The sequence below is a fragment of the Erpetoichthys calabaricus genome, chromosome 4 (genome assembly GCF_900747795.2).
Source record: "Erpetoichthys calabaricus chromosome 4, fErpCal1.3, whole genome shotgun sequence".
NCBI lineage: Eukaryota > Metazoa > Chordata > Cladistia > Polypteriformes > Polypteridae > Erpetoichthys > Erpetoichthys calabaricus.
In genome coordinates this window covers 278576981-278602463 of record NC_041397.2, presented here as the reverse complement: position 1 = coordinate 278602463, position 25483 = coordinate 278576981, and the positions used below count along the sequence as shown (strand labels likewise).

The following is a 25483-nucleotide window of genomic DNA, read 5'->3' as shown; positions in this document are numbered from 1 at the left end:
AAATAATAATAATAATAATACATTTAAAATGAATAAACTTCATTTAAATAATGCATACTGTTAATAGTTAAACATGGTTGTCTCCACACATACCGCTTAGAATTAAGGCCAAAAAGTTCTATCTTGGTCTCATCAGACCAGAGAATCTTATTTCTCACCCTCTTAGAGTCCTTCAGGTGTCTTTTAGCACACTCCATGTGGGCTGTCATGTGTCTTGCACTGAGGTATGTGTGGAGACAACCAGGCACTGCTCATCACTTGTCCAATACAGTCCCCACAGTGAAGCATGGCGGTGGCAGCATCATGCTGTGGGGGTGTTTTTCAGCTGCAGGGACAGGACGACTGGTTGCAATCGAGGGAAAGATGAATGCGGCCAAGTACAGGGATATCCTGGACAAAAACCTTCTCCAGAGTGCTAAGGACCTCAGACTGGGCCGAAGGTTTACCTTCCAACAAGACAATGACCCTAAGCACACAGCTAAAATAACGAAGGAGTGGCTTCACAACAACTCTGTGACTGTTCTTGAATGGCCCAACTAGAGCCCTGACTTAAACCCAATTGAGCATCTCTGGAGAGACCTAAAAATGGCTGTCCACCAACGTTTACCATCCAACCTGACAGAACTGGAGAGGATCTGCAAGGAGGAATGGAAGAGGATCCCCAAATCCAGGTGTGAAAAACTTGTTGCATCTTTCCCAAGAAGACTCATGGCTGTATTAGCTCAAAAGGGTGCTTCTACTAAATACTGAGCAAAGGGTCTGAATACTTAGGACCATGTGATATTTCAGTTTTTCTTTTTTAATAAATCTGCAACAATTTCAAAAATTCTTTTTTTTGTCTGTCAATATGGGGTACTGTGTGTACATTAATGAGGGAAAAAATTAATTTAAATGATTTTAGCAAATGGCTGCAATATGACAAAGAGTGAAAAATTGAAGGGGGTCTGAATACTTTCCGTACCCACTGTATCTATTTATCTATCTATTTATATTTATTTGCATGTTCAAATATGCGAAAATCAGGGAGGAGTCGGGGTGAGGTTGCAGGCGCATGCATGTGGATTAAAATTCAAGTTGATTGGGATTTATTCATCTGAATTTTTCTGTGTGTATGAATATTTCTGTTTTTGTCTGTACACCATGTTTTTGTGTGAATTCTACACATGATGTTATAAATGAAACCCCAGAAGAGTTAAGAATTAAACTAAAAAGTACAATTGTGTGGAGAACCAAGTACACCTGCTTTCAATTTGATGGTTTTTCATGTCAGGACATAACCAAAAATCATTCCGGTGTTATCAGCTCCTAACATTTAAATAAAATCAGACATCAATTGGTAATGTTTACATAACAGATTTCACTTTGTCATTATTTACTGAACAAAAAAATAATCCCAAGTATAAAAGCCATGTGTGAAAAGAAAATTTATGTAAAGATTCTGGAGGTTTTACTGTTAACTTTAGTACCAATAAGTTGAAGTAATCATTTTGATATGACTTTTTGGTCTTTTATATCATGCTGGAGGAATTTTGACCCACTTTTCCTAACAATCAGGATTTCACTTTGGAGATTATTTATCATAAAACCCTGACTTGGGACTTGAGCTGGGAGTCAGCCCTTTTTTGCCCAGAATAGTGTAAAAAGGTCCTTCAACCAACTAAAATCAAAACAAGCTCTGGCCCAGACACAATAAGTAGATGTCTACTTCACTCATGTACAGAGCTGCTCTGTTCAATATTCTAGCAGGTGTCCAGACTCTGGAAACAGGAAACTGTTATACCAATAGCAAAAAAAACACCCACCCCAAATCATTAAGTGACGTCAGATCAGTGGCCTTAACTTATCATATCATGCAATCCTTTAAGAAGATAATTAAGAGACAACTTCTTAAAGCTCAGGTCTTTCTGAACCCTTAGCAGTTTGCATACAACGCAAAGTAGAGGGTGGAGGATGCCACTTCTGAATTTACTGTAAGAGTGCTTGGATGAACCAACAACGCCCCACAAGATTCCTGTTTTTAGATTTTTCATCAGCTTGTAGTACAATCCAACCACACATTTTAGTTGGCAAACTGACTGATCACTTATGTTTGGTAGATTCTGGACTTCTTAACTAACAGAACCCAATGAGTGAGTGTTAATGGTTATTTTTTTCTGATAGTCCTAACCTATCCACTGGAACACCTCAGGGTTGCTCTCTTTCTAATCTTCTGTTTATCTTATGCACAGATGACTTAAGGAGTTCAAATAATAGTGGCCATATCCTTAAACCAGCAGATGATTCTGTCATTGTGTGTCATGTACAAGAGAAGGAGGACAGCCATGGACCTTGTGGTTAATGAGTTTGTTCACTGGGGCGATTGTTCCTTTTTACAGCTAAATATCTCCAAGACCAAAGATATGGCTGTAAATTTAAGATGTTCCACTCCTCCCACTGTCTCAAAAATAATTAAAGAGAAGAGTGTGGACATGGTGGAGCACTATGAATACAGTGTCTAGGGACAATCATTGATCTCAACACAGAACAAATTCATAAGAAGGGTTAGAAACACATTCTCTCTAACAAAAATCATTTTAAAGTAAAGTGAATAAAACAATAATGATACTTTTTTATAAGTCTTTTCTTCTCTGTTGTTACATTTCCTTTTATATGTTGCTTTAGCAACCTTAAGAAATTAAAACAGCTTAACAACACTTTCAAAATTAGCAGTAAAATTATTGCTTTGCAGCAGACACCTGTTAATGAGCTGTACTACGAAAAGGTTAGAAAGTAGGCCAACGCAGTTCTGTCAGGCAGACACCATCTTCGTTTCTCTAAATTTCAGTTATTGCCATCAAGCCTCAGATTTGGGTTCCCAAGGGTAAAGAGCAAACGATTTAAGAACTCCTTTATTCCCAGAGCATTAGTCATTTTGAATTCTGTTACTTGTAGGGATGCTGCTAAGTGCTAAACTCTGAATTATTATTTTATTTACTGTCGAAGGTAATTATATATCTTTGTATTAATCTTGAATATATGCACTTATACTAACACTGGTTGTTAGTTTTTGTGTCTTGGCTTGTTTTCTTGTATCAGTGTAACAACTCCTTACCTTTTTGTACTTTCCTGTGACAAACAAATTTCTCTCTGGGATAATAAAGTCTATCTAACCTAACCTAACCAAACCTGACCCATCAGGTCACTGATATTAGAGGGTATTTATTCATGTACTACTCTCTAACGGTCCCACCTCAACATCGCAACATTGATTATTTTACTTCGTGGACCATTCAATTGGACATTTACTGATGTGCTTAGGAACATTGTTCTCTTACATGATCTAGTTTCAGCTGCAATCTTTTTCTGACATGCTCCAGATACTGGAACTATAAAAAATATATAATTCTTGGATGGAGTATTTCTTTAAGACCATGTTTTGTGATAACAATAACAACAACAACATTTATTTATATAGCACATTTTCATACAAATTATGTAGCTCAAAGTGCTTTACAAGATGAATAAAGAAAAATATAAAAATAATATTAGGCAATACTAAGTAACAAAGAATAAAGTAAGGTCCAATGGCCAGGAGGACAGAAAAAAACAAACAAAAAAAACCCCCCCACAAAGCTGGAAAAAAACCAAAATCTGCAAGGGTTCCAAGGCCACGAGACAACCTAGCCACCAGTGGGCACTGCGTGATGTGGAGTATCTAAGGACAACTCTACACTGGCGTGATAAGAATGTGAAACTCCACTCAAATAGTGACTAGACCAGATATTGAATCTCCGTCCCTCAAGCTGTGGACCAGCAAAGCAGAGCTAACCACCGCACTACTGCTTCACCCCAATTCCACCTACTTCAATAAAATTTCCACTAATTACTTTTGCTCAAAGTAATGGCCAAGACATAATAAATTTCATATTGGTTGACTAACGTAGACTTGCCAATTCAATGTACTAATTATTATAAACAAAATGTTATGCCAGTTTTTTTTTTTACCTTAAATGTAATATTTAATGTATGCATTAAGATAAAAGAGACACTCTACATCCTGGTAGGAGGGTCATGCTACACACCATACTACACCATATGCTTTGTGTTGTTTTGTGTTTCTTTAACATTACAAACCATATATATTTTATATATATATATATATATATATATATATATATATATATATATATATATATTCTTTATTTTTCAAATATAAAAATCATATATACACAGTATTTATATAGTCATTATTTTTTCAAAGCCTGAATTATATTAATGTTACAGAAGGCTGTTTTTTGATTCTGAATACACTACAAATATTATACAGTAGATGGTCTTGCCTGGTCAATGCTTTGATGACTGTAAATCGTAGCCCATTTACTTTTCGTGTTCTTGCATTTTGAATACTTTCAGAAGCTACAATGTAGAAAATCAAATCAAATTCTTTTTGTCACATACAAATTATATGTACATGCAATGAAATGCTTAGTTGCTCCTTTGACTGTGCCTTGAGACAAATGCAAATGACTATAACAATGCATAACTTTATACATTCACCAATAGAATGATAAATATGAAATACAAAATAAAATAACTGCGGTGGGCTGGCGCCCTGCCCGGGGTTTGTTTCCTGCCTTTCCTGCCTCTTTGGACTCAATTTTGCAATCCGGGAAAAATTATATGGGTGGCTGCCCCAAACCTTCTCAGTGTCTTATGGTCGTTTTTGTGACAATATACAGTAATATATATATATATATATATATATATATATATATATATATATATATATATATATATATATATACTGTAGATAACTTAATGTAAGAGAGTCAACAATAGGGCATCATGTATTTCTAAACACTTCTTATTTAACATGCCGATGGACTGTGGGATAGAAGCCCCTTCTCAGTCTCTCTGAATCGAACTTTAGGCAGCAGTAGCATTTCCCTGGCAGCAGCACAGAAAAGAGGCCATTGTTGGGATGGCTGGTGTCACAGATAGTTTTTCTTGCCCTGGTTTGTCGTCGCTTAGTGTCATGTCCTGGCGGTTAGTGAGTTCACACCCTGTGAGGTGTTCAGCTGACCGCACCACTCTCTGCCCCATGCTGTTCCCCAATCAGGCAGTTATATTTCTTGTCACATTACATTTGATGGTGGATGTATTGAAGATCTTTAGTATCTGGAGGGGCAGCGTGAAATCCCTGAGGTGTCTGATTTGACAAACTGAGGAGAGTTGTTAGGAAACATTATGATGTACACATCATTAGGCATGAGGCAAAATTTACTTGCATTGAATTTCTTTTTCTACAATATACTGCTTATACAAAATGTGGCCTTGTGTTGTGTGTTGAAAGACACTGTGACATGACTGAAATGAAACTCAAAGGCAAGGCGAAAATGTCGTTCATCAATAGCAAGGAGTCTGGTCTTCTGGTATAACATGACACACTGAATGCACTTTGGTAGAACTGTTCCCCATCTGCTTAATGAAATGAAGATGAAAGTTGTCACTGCACTACATACAGTAGACATCACCAGACGTGTAAGTGGGTTTTGACTGCAGTTTGACAGTTTTGCACAAATGCTTAATTTAGTGAACTGCATCCTTGGACGAGTACAGCAAATCGCAATACTGTTTCATAATTGCACCACAGCATCCACAGGCTTGTTTTCAAATTGAATTCTGTTGGGTGGAGGCGGCCTTAGGGGTGTGTGGGGCCTAGAGCTGACCAACCCCACGTGGGGCCAGTTACGTCAAACAGTGTTATCGGTATGTGTGGACTGTATAAACTTGCGTGTGAATTTAATAAAAATAATGTTAACATACACCGGATTTTCTCATTACAGTATTCAGCTACATTTTTGCAAGATGACACATGGACTTTATCAAAATAAACCTTGACAAATCCACTCGAACGGGACACACGGACCTCAAAAGCGGGGCCCTCTTTGGCGTGGGGCCCCCTTAGGCGCGGGGCCTGGAGCGGTCGCTCCACTTGCCACCCCCAAATGGCTCTCTTGCTCTTGAGACTGCGAAGCACAAACCTGCCATCATACTGGATCAGTTCTTCTGATAAATGCAAATGTTCATGGGAGAGGCAAGTTGCAATTGTGAGCTCTCCTGAGCCGTAGATGTACGGACAAGTCCCTGAGACATCAATACACCTTTCATTGATAAAGATTCAGAAATAAGGGTAGATAACAGCAAGGAGGGGCTTATACAGCAGTGGATCTTGTATTTCTCTCAACATCAGACTTTCTTTTTTGCTGCACCACTGGGCTTTCATTTAAAATGGACCTCTTCCTTTTTGTAGCATTGTAATACATTGAATCTAAGATTTCATAAAAGTGACTTATTAGACGGTGCTTTTATTGTGTCCCACCCATATCAACCATTTAGGAATCATATTTTTCTTAAAGTTTATAGGTCTTATTGGATAAGTTTATAATGGCAGAAAGAGAAAGCAGTGCCTACCTTTATGATCAAATCATATGCCAGTCCCAGCTATTTCTGTCCCAGGCAAAGCAAGATTAAGACCCCTGAGTGTCAAAACCCTCGTCTCACCTCACTACCCCCACTAAGCCCCTACATATACTTGCATGTGTCAATAATAAATGAAGGTACAGGGATTAATGTAGGAAAAACATCCAAAACTTGAGATTGGGTCAACTTCCCCCTGCTTTTTTGTTATTGTATTACAAATAATATAACAAACTAACCGATGACTGCAACTTCATCACATCTGCAGGAAATCAAGTTTCTTCCAATAGCATAGTTAATGAACATCCATTGAATGCTTTTAAAAATCTTATGCTACTTTGTGGAAAATTGTGATATGTAACTAAACGCTTGTGGTCACGTATTTGCCCCAAATAAAATAAGAGCTTGGAAAGGGGATCCTTCATCCTTCATTCAGGTTTGGCGTTGTTTGGTGCAGTGACCTCGTGGTTGGCCACATTTTTGTCACGTCTGTGTTGGTGACTCTGCAAAATTGGACTGCTCATTGCTGCTAAAGCTGCTAGACATTGGTTGCCCATGTCATTTAGAATTGACTTAAAAATACTGCTTATGGTTTACAAAGTCTTAAAAAATCTCGCTCATCCTATAATTCGGAATGTCTTACACCTTACACTCCAAATCTTAACCTTGGATCTTCAAATGAGTGTCTGCTTATAAATCCAAGAGCTAAACTTAAAAGAAGTGGTGAGGCGGCCTTCTGCTGTTGTGCACCTAAAATCTGGAATAGCTTACCGATAGAAATTCACCAGGCTAATACGGTGGAGCACTTTAAAAAAACTGCTAAAAACCCAATGTTTTCACATGGCTTTCTCATAGTTTCATTTTAATGTAACCCTGATATTCTGAATATGCATTGAATTATCATTTTTATCATGGCTCCACAATATGTACTAACCCCTACTTTCTCTGCTGTTCTTTTTCCGGTTTTCTATGGTGCCAATCTGCGCCACCACCACCTGATCAAAGCACCGTGCTGTCATTAATTGAAGGATTGAAGGCCAGAGGACCACATGACTGTCATCATCAAGTTCATCAAGTGTGATGCCTGAAAGCCATAAGGACTGATTGAGGTCATTTATGGTAAGTAGAATGTCTAGAGGGGGCTGGGTGGTCTCGTGGTCTCAGAACCCCTGCAGATTTTGCTTTTTTCTCCAGCCCTCTGGAGTTTTTTTTTTCTGTTTTTTCCATCCTTTCTGGCCATCGGACCTTACTTTATTCTTTGTTAATTAGTATTGCCTAATTTTTATATTTTTTTTCTTTTTCTCTTTTTTCATCTTGTAAAGTACTTTGAGCTACATCATGTGTATGAAAACGTGCTTTAGAAATAAATGGTGTTGCTGTTGTTATAATGATATTGGCCTTTCAATTGGTGACTTTCTGTATGGTCAGTCTAACTCTTCTCTATTTTCAGCTTGCTCCAGTCATTATTTTGGTTTATTTTAAGGATGTGTCAGGGAGCATTTTCAGCAAAAGATCATTTTCCGTCTCTTTCTCATTTTCCCATTTTTTTGCTTCACCACTGAGCTCTCGTTTTAAATGGCCATCCATGTGGACTTCTTTTTTTTTTTTTTTGCCGAGGTAATACAGTGAATCTATGATTTCATAAAAGTGACCGATTAGACACCTGCTCTGATCGTGTCCCATCCATATCAGCCAATCGGGACTCATAAAACTTACAGGTCTAATTAGATAGGTTTATAATCCTGAGGATTGATGGGATAGCTTTTCCTGCTATCTCACATATGCTTTGAGAGCATGGCCCTGGGGAGAACACCCAAGTCTCCCTGACAGAAGACCCGGCCATGGTCCCCTGTGAGTGTGAGAGTGTTTCGGTTGCAGGGGATATTGTCACAGCGGAGAGGTCTCAAGCTCATGAAGAGTGTTGACATTCTTAAATATAGCATTATAAATTCTTCATAGGTCCAGTCAGGACCCACAGCTAATGGGGCATTCCAGCAGGAAATAAAAGGAGTGTCTTTGTTGGAGCAATGTTTGATGGAAATTCGGAAAACAAAAGTGAAATTTAAATCTGGGGGGTTTTGCACCGCTGTAATTGTTTTGGTTTTATTGTTCATATTTATAGATTTATTGTGTAACTAGCACAGATACTGTACATTTGAAAAAGCAGGTGTTGGTCTACTGTTAACACTGAAACATCATTTTGACCACCTTGTACTTGTCTGTAACCTTCTATGTCTAGAAAAAGCAGTCTGTTCTGTTTTTCTTCATTCTTTTGGCATTTCAATTTCATTTGAAACAAACACTGTTCTTGGCTGACAAACATCCAGAAATGTCCAGAATTGTTGTGGTATTATGATGAAAATGTGCAACTGTTGTATTGGGATGCCCGGTCATGACTGGCCAGAGTCTTATATTGTCCTGGCATTGCAGGAATTGTAAACTTGGGCACTGATACTCACTTGTCTTCATGCCAGTACAAGAAGACGGAGTTTGCCAGAGAGTGAAAAATCTAATTTGGGAAAAGAATTCCCAGAAGTAGTAAGTTTAGAGATATAAAAATAACAAAAAGGAATGGGGATTGTCAGGCAATTAGTTAAAAGTACCTTAATCTGACAAGTGGAGGTCCTTAAAGCTGTGGCCTGTTCCCTGATGGACTGGGGGGCTAAGGCTGCAGTACATGTAGAGACAGTAGAGGAAGTTCTAGGAGGACAGTCCCAGAGACGAGATACTAGACAAACTCCAGGACTGCTGAGTATGATCCGTGAAGAACAAGTCAATGTTATAAATCCTTACATCTTAACAACAAAAGGTGACATAATAGCAGTGGTCATACTGGTAGTGATTTTTCTGCCAAAACAAGACACTTTTATATTGTGGTAATCTCTAAACATGACACTGAAATAAAACAATCAGTCCAAACTTAAAAAAGGTGCATGAAAAATTAACATTAAAATGAAAGAAATGGAAATAAAAAAATGATCACAAAAATGTTTAAAAATGTGTATATCATATAATCATGAGCTCTGTATTTTGACCTGTTTCCATCAGAAATGTATTACGTGAATGTTTAGAATGCATAGACTCATAATAAACAAATGACATTTATGTTTTATTAACATAAATAGATGGACATTCACAATGAATTACTTGTAAATGTTGTGTGAAACAAAACACTGAGAAACAAAAATGAATTTATTGTAAAGTAGCCATATGCAGAAGTTAACACCATTAGCACACAACTAATCTCGAACAAATACAAATTGTAGACCATCAGTAAAATCAGGTAATACGGATAAAATTACAGAAGTGCCATATTGTAGCCTTCTGGTGTTTCCATATGGGTGTGGATTTTTTGTTAAATGAAGGCATAATTCTTTAAAAATCATGAACAGTTTTAATTTAATGCTTTTAAAAATAAGAACATGCAGTCTGGCACATTTTACAACCAGTTCTATAACTCATAGTTCAAAGAACAAGCTGTGAGTGTAATGGAGAGAACATGTAGCCCTCCATTTATAGGTAACATGTCACATTGTTATAGGGTTGTTAAACCTAATTTTATTGAGGTTCAAAAATAAAATTTCACATACCCAACACAAGCATCCATTGCCATAGTTTCTTTTCAAAAATGACACAGATGCACCTGTGCTACCTCACTTCTCATCTCTTAGACATGGCAGTGAGTTAGAAAAGCTGCAGGTTTGAAATCAGCATTGAGTTAAAAAATGACATCAGCACATAAAGTCGGGTGAGAGCAACAGCCTGGGCAAACATGAGAATTGGCAGCTAAAGCAATTCTGCATTTATGACCATCATGATCAGATGGCACGTGACCACATTAAAAAAACTGTGTATAAACAGACTGATGATGGACCATATTCTGAGTTAGTTAAAGGATAGCAATCACATTTAACATGAGTGGAAATGCAAAGGCGTCTTCTATCCACATACAACAATCAAATCATCAAAAAGAAATCATGTAGGATGGCGGCTGCAGTGAAATTAGCCGTGGAAGGATGTCCATCTTCAACAACTGTGATAAAGAAAACTGAGTGACACGACTGAAGTCACGCTCCCATCTCCTTCAAAAGACCCTCAGATGTTTGGAATTGTGTTAAAACAATTCAGATCTTCATGGTAGTGTCACCTTCTTTTCACATCTTCTTGTTGGGTCAGTTTACATTCTAAAACACATTAGTAGCTGCTGTGCTGCACAGATAAATACAAGCAGACGCTTGAATTGCAATTTAATACCAGATGTAAGTGAATGTAGTCCAGCTATAAAATATATGGATGCAATCTACAGTATATGTGAAATTAACGTTAATGGGAGACTTTGAAAAAAGTAACGGTCATCACAGGCCATACAGAATGTAACATGTTTTGAATATTGATGAAGTGGTCCGATTTAAAAGGAACGAAAGGGCTGGATATGATCTCTGGGACTTTAGTTTGAACCCTAAATATAATTTAGTTATTTCTGCTTCTTTCTTTGAATTTTTCTGTTTTGCAAATGTATTCTGACCCTTAGAAGGGTAGTAATTTTTTTTTGATTTAACAGTAATCGTTTGATACTTTAGTCGCTAGCATCCTTCTGAGGCTGTGCAGCTACTGCATGAATTGAACATCAAACTTCACAGGAAAAACTGCATACACTGGGCCTGTGAAGTTGTGCTGATGTCCCGCTCAGGTGGAGTTGTGAAGGTCAGGGTTATAGGGTGTGCAGCTCTTTCCTGAATATCAGCATATTGTGATGAAGTCAGTGTAGTCTTGGATAGTATAGCGTTAAGCCTACAACATGGTTGATCCCATTCTCTCTGATGGTCTTCAATTAAAATGCAGAGTTAGGTGACCAGGATCCTATTTAAACTCTTCACAAGACTATTGCTCTGAGGGTGTGGCAGAATGGTGAGGGTCTTAAGAATACAGATGAGCAAGCATTCAATTCAAATGATCAGGATGCAGGTCTTCATGTGCACCAAAATGTCCAGAGTATCTCTCCTGAGTGCCTGTTACCGAACATGGGACTAGATTGGTCTAATGTCCAGGTTGCTAGAGTTAGTGTCCTGGATAAGCTGCTTCTTATGATCTAAATATGGCAAGATGTTATAGAATGGTGATGTTATAGAATTTTAGTCAAATATTTTAAATCAATACATGATCATTTTTACAATTTAATACAAGCACATACTTAAATGACGCTGTAAGAATGGTTCATTAGAAGCATAAGGAAATGGACTGAAGGTAGCTATAGTGTTAACTAAACACAGCTTAAAGCTTGGGTATGTGAAGCTTTTGTCTCATCTTAAGAGAAAGAGTCAAGGTAGTTAATAAGGCTAAAATGAAATAGATGTGTAATGAACAACCCCTTAAAAAGGGAGAACAAGTGAGAAAGGCCAAACACCCTTATTATGAAGCGGTGATAAGATCACCCCTACTACCGAAGCAATGTGCAGAATAACGGAAGAATCAATATGTATATGAAGTTACTGGTGGCTGTAGTCAATTGGCTAAGAGAATAGAATTCTGCATATTAAGAGTCCAATGACATGATATATTAGATAAGGTTATGGTAACAGAATAGTGGTGGCTCTAAGGCTAGGGATCTGCACTGGCAATCGGAAGGTTGCCGGTTCAAATCCCATAAATGCCAATAGGGACTCTGCTCTGTTGGGCCCTTCAGCAAGGTCCTTAACCTGCAATTGCTGAGCGCTTTGAGTAGTGAGAAAAGCGCTATATAAATGCAAAGAATTAATTAATTAAAATGGAATGAATTATTTTATTGATTATTCTCTTCATGGACTGAGACATTTGTGCCTACCTGTGTACAAATAAAGAATTGTTCTGTATTTTCATCTGGTCTCTGAGAATGACTTATTTGAAAATAGAGGAAACTTTTTCCACCGCAATGTCAGGGTCTCTTTCGATTGGCTGAACATTGTCTCATATTGCTTCTCATTGGTCAATGTGTGCAGTTCTTTATTTCCTGATGGATCAGGCACATTTGAATTGCTTATCATGTTTTATTTCTTCTATTCCTGGAACATATGTACTGGACATCATAATTAAGTTGACATTTTTTTATCTGGGCTGAGAGTCAATTTGAGGGTTGTCATTATTCAGAGATAGTTATAAATACATTATTGTGTTGTAGATTTTTCATTAAAAAGATAAATTGGCTGAGCTGCCATCGTTAAATGTGCTAGCAGCAACGATCACATATTACAAGATCAGGGTCAACCAAAAACTCTCAATCAAGCCACAACAAAGATGAGTAACAGGACAAGAAGGGCCTTCATCAGAGAGGGGACCAAGAAAGCAGTCCTCTACTGAGACTGTAGAATCCATCGGAATGACAATGATTTCAGCAATACTCCATTGATTAGTTGTTTATGGTAGAGTGGCTAAAATGGAAAGCACTTTAAATAAAAGAGTCTGACGATGACCAGGCATTGCTCATCACTTGCCTAATAGCATTCCTATGGTGGCAGCATTGCAAATATGGGAGTGCTTCTTAGTGGCAGAACTGAGGGCAGGATAAATGCAGCCAAACACACAGAGGTCCTTAAAGAAAAACTTCTCGTGAGTGCCCAAAGACATTAAACTGGGGAGGTGGTTCACCTTTCAGCACAACAGTGACCCAAATTATACACCCAAGACAATGCTGGACTGTATTTGGGAGAAGTGTCCTTCATTAGCACAGCCAAAGCCCAGACTTAATCTCCATAGAACATATATGGAAAGACCTGAAGATGGCAGTTTACAGAAACTTCCCATCTAATCTAGTGGAGCTTGAGAGGAACTGTCAGGAAGAATGAGATGAACTGCCCAAATCCAGATTTGCAAAGCTTGCAGAGACTTACCCAAGAAGACTTGAAGCCGTAGGTGCTGCCAAAGACGGCATCTACCAACGGTCTGAATGCTTATATGAAGGAGAGATTTCAGTTTTTAGATTTTTAATAATGTTACAATCCTTTTTTAAAGCATGTTTTCATTTTGTCCTTATGAGTTACTGAGTGTTGGCTGTTGGCCAAAATGTCAAATGTATTAATTTAAAATGAAATCTACAAGTGCACAGAAAATGAAGAGATCTGTATAATTTCTGAATCCACTGTATATTGAAGTTGAAATGAATTATTACATACAGACTTGCCATTGGTTTCAAGTCTATATTTAGATTTTATCATTTTAACCTTTAAAATGTAAGTTCATATATTCAATTTGGCTGATCAGTATTTGTTATTTCTGCTATATTCTGCATGAGTATCCCTAGAGCTGACTGTACTTTATTTGCGCTCTATTGGATGATTCACCTAAAATTAGCATTCTCAGATATATATTTTTGCTCTACAGCATATGTTATGCTCAGCACAGTATAATGTGGTATCCTTTTAGAACACATTTTGTTCTGTGTAATGCTGCCTCACGTTCACATTTTATTTAGAAAAACAAGTCTAGCTAATAAAGAAAAAAAAAGTTGAAAATTATTTTGAACCCTGGACTGCACTTTTAACAGTTAACAGAGAATAGTGTGGTAAACAAAAAAATCCACCTGATTGCAGTTCAAAAATGTCCTGGAAAGAGGTCAGAGGAGAATGGCCATACTACTTCTCACTAACATAAAGACCACAAATACTCAAATAGCAGCTCTTTACAACAATGGTGTGCAAAAAGGTATCCCTGAACAACTACTCTCTCTGGATCTGTAAGTGGATGGGCTACAGTAGCAGAAGACCATGCTGGTTTCCACTCCTGTTAGCCATGACCAAGAAAATGAACAACTGTCACCTGGGCCCTCATGTATAACGCCGTGTGTAGAACTCACACTATAACATGGTGTAAGCACAAAAGCGGGAATGTAAGTGCGTACAGAAAAATCCAGATGCAAGAATCTGTACGTATGCAAACTTCTGCTACATAAATCCCGATCAGCGTGAAAAGTAACGCATGTGCACGTGCCTTCTGTCCCGCCTCAACTCCTCCCAGAATTACGCCTCTTTGAATATGCAAATCAATATAAATAGCCCTTAAGCTCAGCCTTCTGTGAAAAGACAATGGGAACGGAACGGGAGAAAATATAAGAATGTCAGCGAATACCAAGTGGAGGCAAAGGAAAAACATACTATTTGTTGGTTTAAACAGTGGTATAAACAACAAAAGGAAGTTGATTGAGTGACAGAGTGTCAGAGAAACTCGAAAGCTCAAGTTCAAAAAGTCGCACAGTGCCCGAAATAAAAAAGAAATCACATATCAAGGCGAGTCGTAGCCCACCGTCTGAGTGTCATATGAAAGCTTATTAGGGTACAGACAAAAAAGATAGGCACACAGTGGGAAAAAAGCACGAAATGTCAACTTTAATCTCGAAATTACCACTTTAATCACATAGTTTATTTTGCCATTAAAGTAGAACATCATAAAACTTCATCTTAAAATCGTTGAATTTACTATTTTCTCAAATCCCATTGTAACTAAACTAGCACGTTAAATGCTTTGTTCTGTATTTGATCTTCTATGTGTTCTGTGTGTGAATCACTACCTGCTTCTTAAGCGAGCTTTCTCATTTCTCCGACAGGACACAGAATCCATTACATTCGTGATATTACAGCTCTCTAAATAATTAAAATACTGAGATGTATATGTGATATCTTTTTCATGATGATAGGAATGAAAGCATGTTATTAAACATGGGAACACGGTGGCGCAGTGATTGGTCGTGTCTCATGCAAGTAGCTTGCTGCGCCATGCGCGACCTTCGAAATAATTTATCACAGCAGTACTGTCTCTTTCAAACGTACTAACCCCCAATTCCTGTCCTTACTTTTCTTTCTCCAAATACCCAATCGCCACACAATCAGCTATGTAATAGACGTGAAGCCATTTGTAAGCTTAGAATGCCAATTCTTCAAAACTTTTAAGGAACATTGAAATATCTTTGTAGTACATGTTTAATTATTCTATCCATCTATCTTTCCAGTGTCGCATCAGCAGCAGCAAGAATACAATGCAAGGCAGGAACAATCCCTGAACTAGCTAGCGCTGCGGCACCGTGTCCTCACATGTTTAATTATTAACAATACAGATTATTTAAATGAAGTTAAAGTTTTATCTGTATAATATAATCAACATATTTTGCTGCATTTCATCTTAAAAATGATATCGTCATCATATGTAAATACGCGCTTTATAAAGTGCCGCAGGTTGTGCAATATTATAACTGTAGTGCAAGTTTACAGTGGGGTAATTATACTTAAGTACAAACAGTTCTACAAGGAGCACTTGATGGACTGATTAAGTGCGTTTATAGTTCTTGGAATGAAACGTTTTCTAAACCGCGAAGTCCATACAGGAAAGGCTTTGAAACGTTTTGCCGTGGCTGAGGCAGCGTCTGCTTCATGCTGTATACCGATAATTCTCTTTCCAATCAGCTGCTGCTGTTATTCCCCACTCAGATACAGTGATATAAATACTCCGAGTGGTGCAGTGAGAGTAATATGGAAAAAGATGATCTGCTGTGGCAACACTTAATGGGAGCAGCTGAAAGAAGAAGAAGATGCAGTGAGAGTAACAACGCTAAAGCAGTTATGGTATTTGGAATACTATGGCTATTCCCTGGACCATTATATTGCTGCAGGTTAATTACAATAAGATGCATTACACTAATAAAGAATATGCAGTTAGTTTCAGTGTATTTATAAAGCCGCGTCAGGAATGTGGATCTAAGAAAGAAAGGGTGACCACACAGGAACAGTAGCACTGCTTTGATGCTGGGTGTCGCCAATCTGCAAAACCGAGCGGAGAAATTACGTACGCCAGGGTACAAGGTACTGTGGAAATGTGCGTGGCTTTACGCCAAGTTTAGGTTTTATACATTGCGATTTGAGCGTGGAAACGTTTGTACGCAACATTTCTGTGTGTACGCACCGTTTATACATGAGGCCTCAGGTCTGAAGTATCTCTATGCATGAGTCAATTGATGTGTACTCTGTTGGGTCAATATTACTTTAATCATATCAGAAATATTTTCTAGCAAACATTAGGCCTCTTAATACAAACTGAATGTCCTTGATATGCAACAATGTCCCTATCATTACTGTTGATCATTTACACCCACTAATAGCCCCAGTCTATCCATTTCAAATGAAGACTTTTAGCAACATAATCCTTCCTGTCACAACGCACACATCATCTGAAGGTGATTTCATGAACATGACAATGACTCCTATTTACTCCTATGGCTTGTGCACTTACCAAATCTCAGTCCAATGGAATACATTTAGGATGAGGAGGAATGGGTGGTTTGCAGCAAGAATGTGTGACTGAAAAAATGTTGATGCTATTAAGTCAGCAATAGATAACACCCATAAGGATTTTTTCCAAAACATTGTTGAAACCCTGCCTTTAATAATTCATTTTTTCCGTGAGGTGGTACTTCCCAAAACTAGATAGGTATAATGAATACAATGGCTACTGAACATATTTACACCTTTGTTGTAGCATTACTTTTGTAGCTGATGTCACCTGGAAGCACTCTGTTTTCAGTGTTCAGAAGCTGTATCTCCTATTGGAGTATCCTATTAGCTCAGGCTGATAAGAGACATCTTGTTGTAATCGAGATGTTGCAGGTTTGCGGCTGTTCACTGGCATTTACCAGTGCAAATCTACAAAACTGAAATTGCTTGTGGTGTATGTGAGTCCACAACAATACAATACTGTATATAATGAAAACTCAACAATGTGATCACAGACTAAACTCAGTTGTTAGCACTCAGTATAATGAAATGCATTTTAGAGTTTTAAAATTTGGAAGACGCAGTGCTGAAGGTGTTTATAGTGCCTGCCTCTGAGACACATGTAATAGAATTTGATTCTTGGCTCAGGCAATAACAGTGTTATTGACATAACATGAGTTTTCTCTGTTATGGTTTCACCAGGGTTTCATCTGTGGCTTTAATTTCTTTTCCCTTTGTTTATTTTGTTGATTTTCAATAATTACTTTGTGGTTTATGATTTTATTTTCCTTTTCTGTATTTCAATAATTCTTAATAAGTATTAACTCATTTAGTGATTATTTAGTATTATTGTCTGTATATTGATGTTCCCAGTCTTTTATGTGTTGAATCTAAGTAGGCAGGTTCACCTAATGTTGCAGTAATGGAACTGTCCTTAGCCCTGTATAAATTGTTTAATGTACTATTGATGAGTTGTTATTAGCTTAGCTGCTCCTGTCTTTTTAAATTTGTCTGGTTCTAGTTGCTCTAGTCTTTAGTTTTCATTTTTGGATTTTGGATCTGGTTTTTGTATTGCTGTGGACTTAGTTTTCAGATTTTCACTGTGGTAACTATCGGTGGTCAACTTAGAACCTGTAATATCTACAGAGCTAATAGGAGAACTCCTTGCACTGGCTGCTCAGAGGTTGCTTCTAAATGCTGTGCGCTTTTTTGTAACGTCAGCTGAACACTCTCTCTCTCAGCCCTTACCTTTTCCATGCAGCACACTCCACTACACTCCACCCTTCTACAGTGCAAATGCCATTCTTGTCATCCATTGTATCTCTGGGGACTCATACTACAAAGCATCTCATTTCACAGATTTACACTGTGACAAATTGTTCTCTTTTGGCTTCCCTCTTTCAAGTAACGTATTGTTCACTATTTGACACCTTTTTTTAATGAAACATTTGCTTTAATTTACTTTTTATTTATTAATACAAATTGTTTTGAGCCAGGTTTTAGTTATAGTTATCTTGTTCCTTTTCAGAGTTATAAGCATTTTCCCTTTTTGGATGTGTAGACCAATGTCTGCTTCTTGAGTTTTAGGACCACTTATGTTTCTTGGCTTCATTTGAGGTCTAGATTTTGAAGTGAGGCCTTTTTTGCGAGCCCCAGAGATCAAAACAGGTGCTCCTGTTTCCTTTCAGTTCAAACAGTCATGCAGAATAATTTAGGCTAACTGACACCTCTTGTCATGATTATTACATTTTTTGTGTAATAAATACATTTTTTCTGGTAGTATTTTGTGGATTTCTGATGGGTTTTATGGTCACAGAACATGTTTCTTATTTTTATCATCAGCAAAAAAGTCAGAATTATTCATTGTTAAGTTTTTCTGCTTACAACAGCACCATCTTATAAACATTGCACTTTTGCGAAATTCACTGCTGTGTTGCATGAGTTCATTGTGATGTTGTTAACAGAACATTTTATTTACCAGCTCTACCTGGGGAACAGCATGCAAGTATATAGATATTCTTTAAAAGTAAAAAATAATCCTGTATTTGTGAATACTTCGTATTTTCAGGGTATTAACTTGCACTTTGCTTCTTCAATGTAAATTCTTGCTTTCTATGTTGGGTTTAGACACATGTTTCCTTTTGTCTTTCCGGTTACTGATTTTGTTTCATCTCTTGATTCTTTTCACTTGTTCCCATGCCAAAACAATTCTAAATTGGTCCTGTGTTAGTAATTATGAGTGTATGCAAAAGTGTGACCTGCGGCGACTTGGCAGCCTGTCTAAGGTTGTTTCCTTCATTTCTTTGCACCATGAAGCTCAAGGAAGGGACCAAAACTGGATAGTGAATGAGCCCATTGCTGGGCACGCTTACTCATATGGGACCAATGTGGAGCTTACCTAGTGGCCCCAGGTATCCAGGCCTTTCTTTTGCTGCCCGCTAGAGGAATGAGAGAGCTCTATTAAATTATTATTTGTTCCCCAGTGTTAAAGCTTTTTTAACAGTTATTTCCCTGGTAATAACGAGTCATGGGTCACTTGTTACAAGTCTGGATTAAGACCCAACAGGCTCCTGGGTGACTTAAGAGAGAGGGATGACCATACTTTTAGCAATGCAGCATGTGAACACCCAGTCATTTAATGCAGCTTAATCATTCTTGCTTTTGACATGTGGACATGCCAAAGGGGGTGTACCTTGGTGAGTCTGTTGCATGGACACTTGATCGTTTCATTGACTGGGGAGGTGGTCCCCCAAGATGATTTCGCCATGCAGATTGTACCATCCTTTGAAAAGGCCCCGATGGTAGACCCGCAGGTGACTTTTATTAAGAAATTACTTACCTATCCATGGAGATATTTAGCTTTCAGGTCTGGCACAACAAAGTGTCAAATTGTCAGTCCCTATATTTCTCTTATTGTCAAGGCTTCATATGCTTGCCTGAAAGTTAAAGTCTATTTCTAAGATACAAAAGTAAAAACAGTGAAACGGATTCTTCACTGAAGCAGTTTAATTGATGATTAAGGAACAGATGTTTCTTTAAAACTTAAAAAAGAAGAAAGTCTTTGTTTAGGTTTAAATGAACATTTGGGATACTGCTGTGATCACTGGACAGGCTGTTCATTAAAATCTTTTGCATGCTTTGGAGGGTGAGATAATTATCTCTGTAGAGACCCAAGGGGACTAGTTGATCTAACAAAGAGCTACTAAATTGCAGACAATGAATCATTTCATTCAGATTTAGAAATCCTGTAATTTCCACTGATACATGGGACTTGCATCTGATGATTGGTTTTTGAACTTTATAAACTATAAATGTCTTAGGCCCTCAGACATCACTGTATTGGTCCATTTTCAAGCCTGCTTAATTCATTTTCAGAGCATGTGCAGAAGGCGCCCGTCACAGTTCTATCATGTGCACAGTAGAACCAGCACTGCAGGGAATAACAACACTCAGTCACCCAGACTGAACCACACTGGGTTAGGCCAGTTAACCTGACACATACAGATATCAATCACTAGTAATGTGTAAAACAGGAAAGGTTTGATTCACATTGTCACGCACGCGCGTTTAGGGAGCCGTGGAAAGACTCAAAATGTTACATGAAATCGCAGGCCAGAAGGGAATGGCAGAGCACTAACCTCTCTCTCTCTTTGTTTTCAGCAGAAAGAAAAAAACCACATCTCCATGAAGACACCTCCAATACCTAACCACGCAATACCACTTCCGCTTTCCCTCTGTCGATCCATGATGACGTCAGCATCCCAGCATCCATCTCGGTTCCTTCCCAGCAGCCTTCACTTTCATTTCCGGTCCCTCTCCATAAAGATTCCCCCAGTGCGCCATCTTGTTGTCTACTGTTATTGTTATGTGCAATATTTTGGACCCACAAAAACCCCAACCCTTTATGAGTGTCTTGTGTTCTTTTTACAACATACAGTATCACGAAAATGACCCTAAAATTCATTTGCAGGCAATTTACAATGACAAACCACAAAATTTGCTGAAGAGTTTTTTAAGGTTTTAAAAATTTGTTTTGGGTGGAGAACAAGGAACATTGCCTTCTAAAGCCTTGTTCACACCTCCATGTTTACCTGTGCTCTTTTCTTCAGTTGCGTAAAGGAGGTAATCTGTACCACACCAGTGAAATCAGTTTTACTTACTGTATGTCTCTCGTTCACATCACCATGGAGGAGTACGGTACATTTTTTTAAATATGTCACATGGTGCATATTTTTCACACAAAGGCACAGTAAAACACACCATTGTGCTTTCTTCACAGGAAAATCTCACTGTATGGAAAGAGCATCACTGCCAAATCCCTCTCTGCTACCCAGAAACCATCTTATCCTAGTTCAGGATATGCACACATGTTCATGTGTCTTTTTATTCCAGACACCTTTGTTTGTATACTAAATGACATGCATAAGCATAAGAAATGTGAATTATTTTGCAAATAATTATTGCAGGAGTTTTCCTGCACATTAAGTTTTGCACAGATTGTTTCACGCATCACTACTGATCACATGGGGACGGGCTTGAAATGCGGTGTTTATTGGTTTAGAACAGTGCCATATCAGGAGGTCTGGAGGTGCATGAGAGAGAAATACCAGCAAAGTATGTGAAGATTGTTCAGGATATGTATGAGGAAATGTGGACTCGGGTTAAAGCAATGTTAGGGTAACAGACACAATCCCAGTTAGAGGAGGTCTGCACCATAAATCTTCTTTAAGTTCTTACCTGTTTAATATGGTTATGGATGTGCAGGGTCGTGGGATAAAAGGCCAGACTTTCCGTCGATGACATTCTGTTGTGTAACTAGTATGTGGAAAGGATGTTGAAAGAATGGAGAAATTATTTGGAAGATAGAGGATTAAAGATAAACAGAAGACAGAATAGCGGAGGTTTAATGATGATCAGAATTCAGAAATTGGCCTGCAGGGAGAGCTATTGAAAGGAGTGGATCAGTTTAAATATCTACAGTAGGATCAGTGGTAGCCCAACATGGAAAAGTAGGTGTGGAGATAAGCCATAGAGTGCAGTGTAGATGGAACAACTGGAAAAAGGAATCAGGAGTATTGTGTGATTGAAGAATTAAAGTGAAGGTTAAAGGTAAGGTTTTTAACACAGTGCTAAGACCAGAATGGTTTTACTTTGTTTCTCTTTACTTAGCACTGTGCATTCTACTACTTTGTATGCTTTATTTTGTATAACACTTTTGGTGTTATTAATACCATTTCCTGAGGTGGACAGAGTGTGCTGTCAAGCTGAATTAAGAGCAGTGTGATGACTGGTACTGGAGAAGATTGGTGAGGCCATGGAGAATGACTTTCAGGCAGTCTCAAAGACATTCTGCAATCCATTTGAAGACTCAAGAAGATGAAGTGGAACAACACCTGGGAAGTTCTCAGCAAAGCTGTGGAAATGTTGACATCAACTGCACTGGATGCAGAACACATTGTCACAAGAGTCGAATAAGATGTGACTGGGAACACTGAAAGCTCTTGATAGTATGGAGGTGTTATTGTTAATAAGCCTTCATTATTGTGTATGTTAGGCAGGAACAGTGGCTTGACACTCTCAGACTGGAATAATAATCTTGGTTTTTAAAAAAGGGTTCAAGGGGATGTTTCCCAATTATTGAGGTAATTGTCTTGTTTAGACTTCCCAGAAAAGCCTTCAATGGAGTACTGGAATGAAGATTCTACTCGTCAGCTGAACCTCAGATTGCGAAGGAGCAATGTAATTTCCACCTTGGCTATAGAACAGTAAACCAACTCTTTGTCCTTATAGATATTTGAAGAGTCACTGGAGCTTGGCAATCCTGTCTAAATGTGTTTCTGGATTAATAAGCTTATACACCCTAGCACCTTGTGAAATCCGGGGATCTGGGTCTGCTGATGAATGTCATTTGGTTCCAAAGTGAAGGTTGTGTTCACATACTTGGCATAAGTCCAGTGTGTCTTTTTCTCTCTTGATTGTGAGACATACAGAATATCAAGACACAGCTCTGACTTGAAAAATCTGCAGTGTAGGAATCTATGGTTTGCATCTCTGCTAATTTTATCTGATAATAATTGTGATTTTGACCAACAAATCGGTGGAATAATAGTTGGCCTATGTAACCATTGTTGTTAATTCATGGACTCCTTGTAGTGACTGAAAGCTTAAGATTGCAAGTTCAAGTGACTGAAATGAGGATTTGGAGCATGGTTTCGGGACTCATTCTCTGTGATGATTTCTGCAATAAGGAAGAACCCAGGAGCATAGCCACTATTTCCCAGGGTCGAGAAACAAAATAGTTCATGTAGTTTGAATGCATGTTTTGGATGCTACATGGGCAGGGACATAATAATCATGTGTTTCAAAGTTCCTGTTGCATTCAGGTTGATCAGGATCCCATTTCAGCTCCCATTCTGCTTATGATGTAAACTACTCATGATGACTGACATCATTCTCTTTGTAAATCCATCAATACTGAGCGGCCATTTGCTGAGCACAGATATTCAAACAAACTTCCAGTTTTCTGGCATTCTTTGCGTGAAGAAATGTCTTGGTATCAGTTTTACTTGTGTTTCATTATGTGACTGGAAGAATTTTGATAGATTAATCTTTATTGCTTTCTTTAAGAATTTTAATGACCTTGATGAGATCTTGGTGAAACCATTTTTTAAAATATGTTTAAGAATAAGGGGGATGTGCAGAGCTGTAGTAACTACAGGGGATAAAATTGATGAGCCACAGCATGAAGTTACAGGAAAGAGTAGTGGAAGCTAGGTTAAGAAGTGAGGTGATGATTAGTGAGCAGCTGTATGGTTTCATGCTAGGAAAGAGCACCACAGATGTGATGATTACTCTGAGGGTGTTGAAGGAAAAGTTTAGAGAAGGCCAGAAGGAGTTGCATTGCGTCTTTGTGGACCTGGAGAAAGCATATGACAGAGTGCCTCAAGAGGAGCTGTGGTATTGTATGAGGAAGTCGGGAGTGGCAGAGAAGAGTGGGATTACATCAGGGATCGACTCTGAGCCCTTTCTTATTTGCAGTGGTGATGGACAGGTTGACAGACGATATTAGTCAGGAGTCTCCATGGACAATGATGTTTGCTGATGACATTATGATCTGTAGCGATAGTAGGGAGCAGGTTGAGGAGACCCTGGAGAGGTGGAGATATGCTCTAGAGAGGAGAGGAATGAAGGTCAGTAGGAACAAGACAGAATACATGTGTGTAAATGAGAGGGAGGTCAGTGGAATGGTGAGGATGCAAGGAGTAGAGTTGGCGAAGGTGGATGAGTTTAAATACTTGGGATCAACAGTACAGAGTAATGGGGGTCAGCTTAAGTTGGACGGTTGGGAGACAACATCAGAGAGGGAAATGTAGATGGAACAAATGGAAGAAGGTATTACGAATATTGTGTGATTGAAGAATTAAGGCAAAGGTTAAAGGTAAAGGTTTTTAAGACAATGATAAGACCAGCAATGATGTATGGAGCTGAGACATGAGCAGTAAAGGGGGCGCAGGACAAAAAATCAGATATGGCAGAAATGAGAATGTTGAGATGGATGTGTGGAGTTAAAAAAAGGACAGAATAAGAAATGAGACAATCACAGGTACAACAAAAGTGGAGGAGCTGTCTAAGAAAGCAAGGAAAGTAGGTTGAAGTGACATGGACATGTGATGAGGAGAGACAATGAATATGTGAGGAAAAAAGAGTGATGGGAATGGAATTACAGAGAAGAGAAAGTGAGGGAGGCCAAAGCAGCGATGGATGGATAAAATAAAAGAAGATCTGAAGGAAAAGGGCTTGACTGGAGAGGAGGTGCAGGACCAAGCAGTTTGGAGGAGGCTGATCAAGCACATTGACCCCACACAGAAGTGGGAAAAGATGAAGAGGAAGAAGAAGATGTAAGCTGGATATTGCACCTACAATTTCAGTTGCCTGTAGGAAGTTTTTCTTCATGCAAACAATCACAGACACATGGATGAGCCTGCTGGTCTGAATGGCATGTTCTTGTCACAATTTTTCTGATGTTCCAATGTTCAAAAAAATAAACACAACTTATAGTATAATGATTTACTTTGATTTAGATATGGTAAGCTTTTTCATTGTACATATAAGAACACTACAGTCCTTATTTGAAATTGCTCCAACAGTTACTGCCAGACTGCCTTGATGAAACAGGCATGATTTTTATTATTATTATTCAATAAAGTACTGCAGAATCCAAAAATATGACTTGAACTCATTCTGCTGCTTCTTATCTACTGCTCTGCAATCTGAAATTTTAATGAAAGTGCTCATTTCAGAACCATTTCCCTTTTATATTGTCTATTTGGCGTGCAACTGACTGTGGGGTAGCCCCTTAGCGCGATGGCTTGCCGTTAGTTCTCATATGTTTGATATCTCAAGGCTAATGTGTTTAAGCATGAGCGATTTTCAGTTTGAACGTATTTCTGTGCTTGACTTGCTTGATTTTAATTTTAATGCCTGATGGGACACAGTAGAAAACTGTGTAGCATGGTAATTGAACCACATAGTGTTGGAAGGCTAGTTAGAGGATTGTGACATTTTATTGCAAAAATCTAAAGATCTGACTAACAATCAGTTGCAGAGATATATAGAAAATTGTGCTCTAATAAAGCCAATGGCTTTAAAGAGGATTCTGTCTTGGACGCACTGTCCATTACTGAATGGAAGAGAGCGCACAGGCATCAAATTAAAAACTGAGACATCTGAAGATTGTTAAATGTCATTTTTAGCAATGCATATTACTCTATATCTGAATGTATTTTTTATTTATA

The 25483-nt window shown here is 38.2% G+C and overlaps 2 protein-coding genes across 4 annotated transcripts in view; one reads left to right on the top strand and one right to left on the bottom strand.

Annotated features, from left to right (window-relative positions):
- LOC114650919 (ankyrin repeat and SOCS box protein 9-like) overlaps nt 1–16015 on the top strand; it is a 336765-nt gene extending 320750 nt beyond the window's left edge. The window contains exon 7 of the transcript XR_007934862.1: nt 15885–16015. The gene's annotated coding sequence lies outside the window, so the exon portion shown is untranslated. The remainder of the gene's footprint in view (nt 1–15884) is intronic.
- Nucleotides 1–25483, bottom strand: part of glra2 (glycine receptor, alpha 2) — a 225233-nt gene that overhangs the window by 12100 nt on the left and 187650 nt on the right. The window lies entirely within an intron of this gene.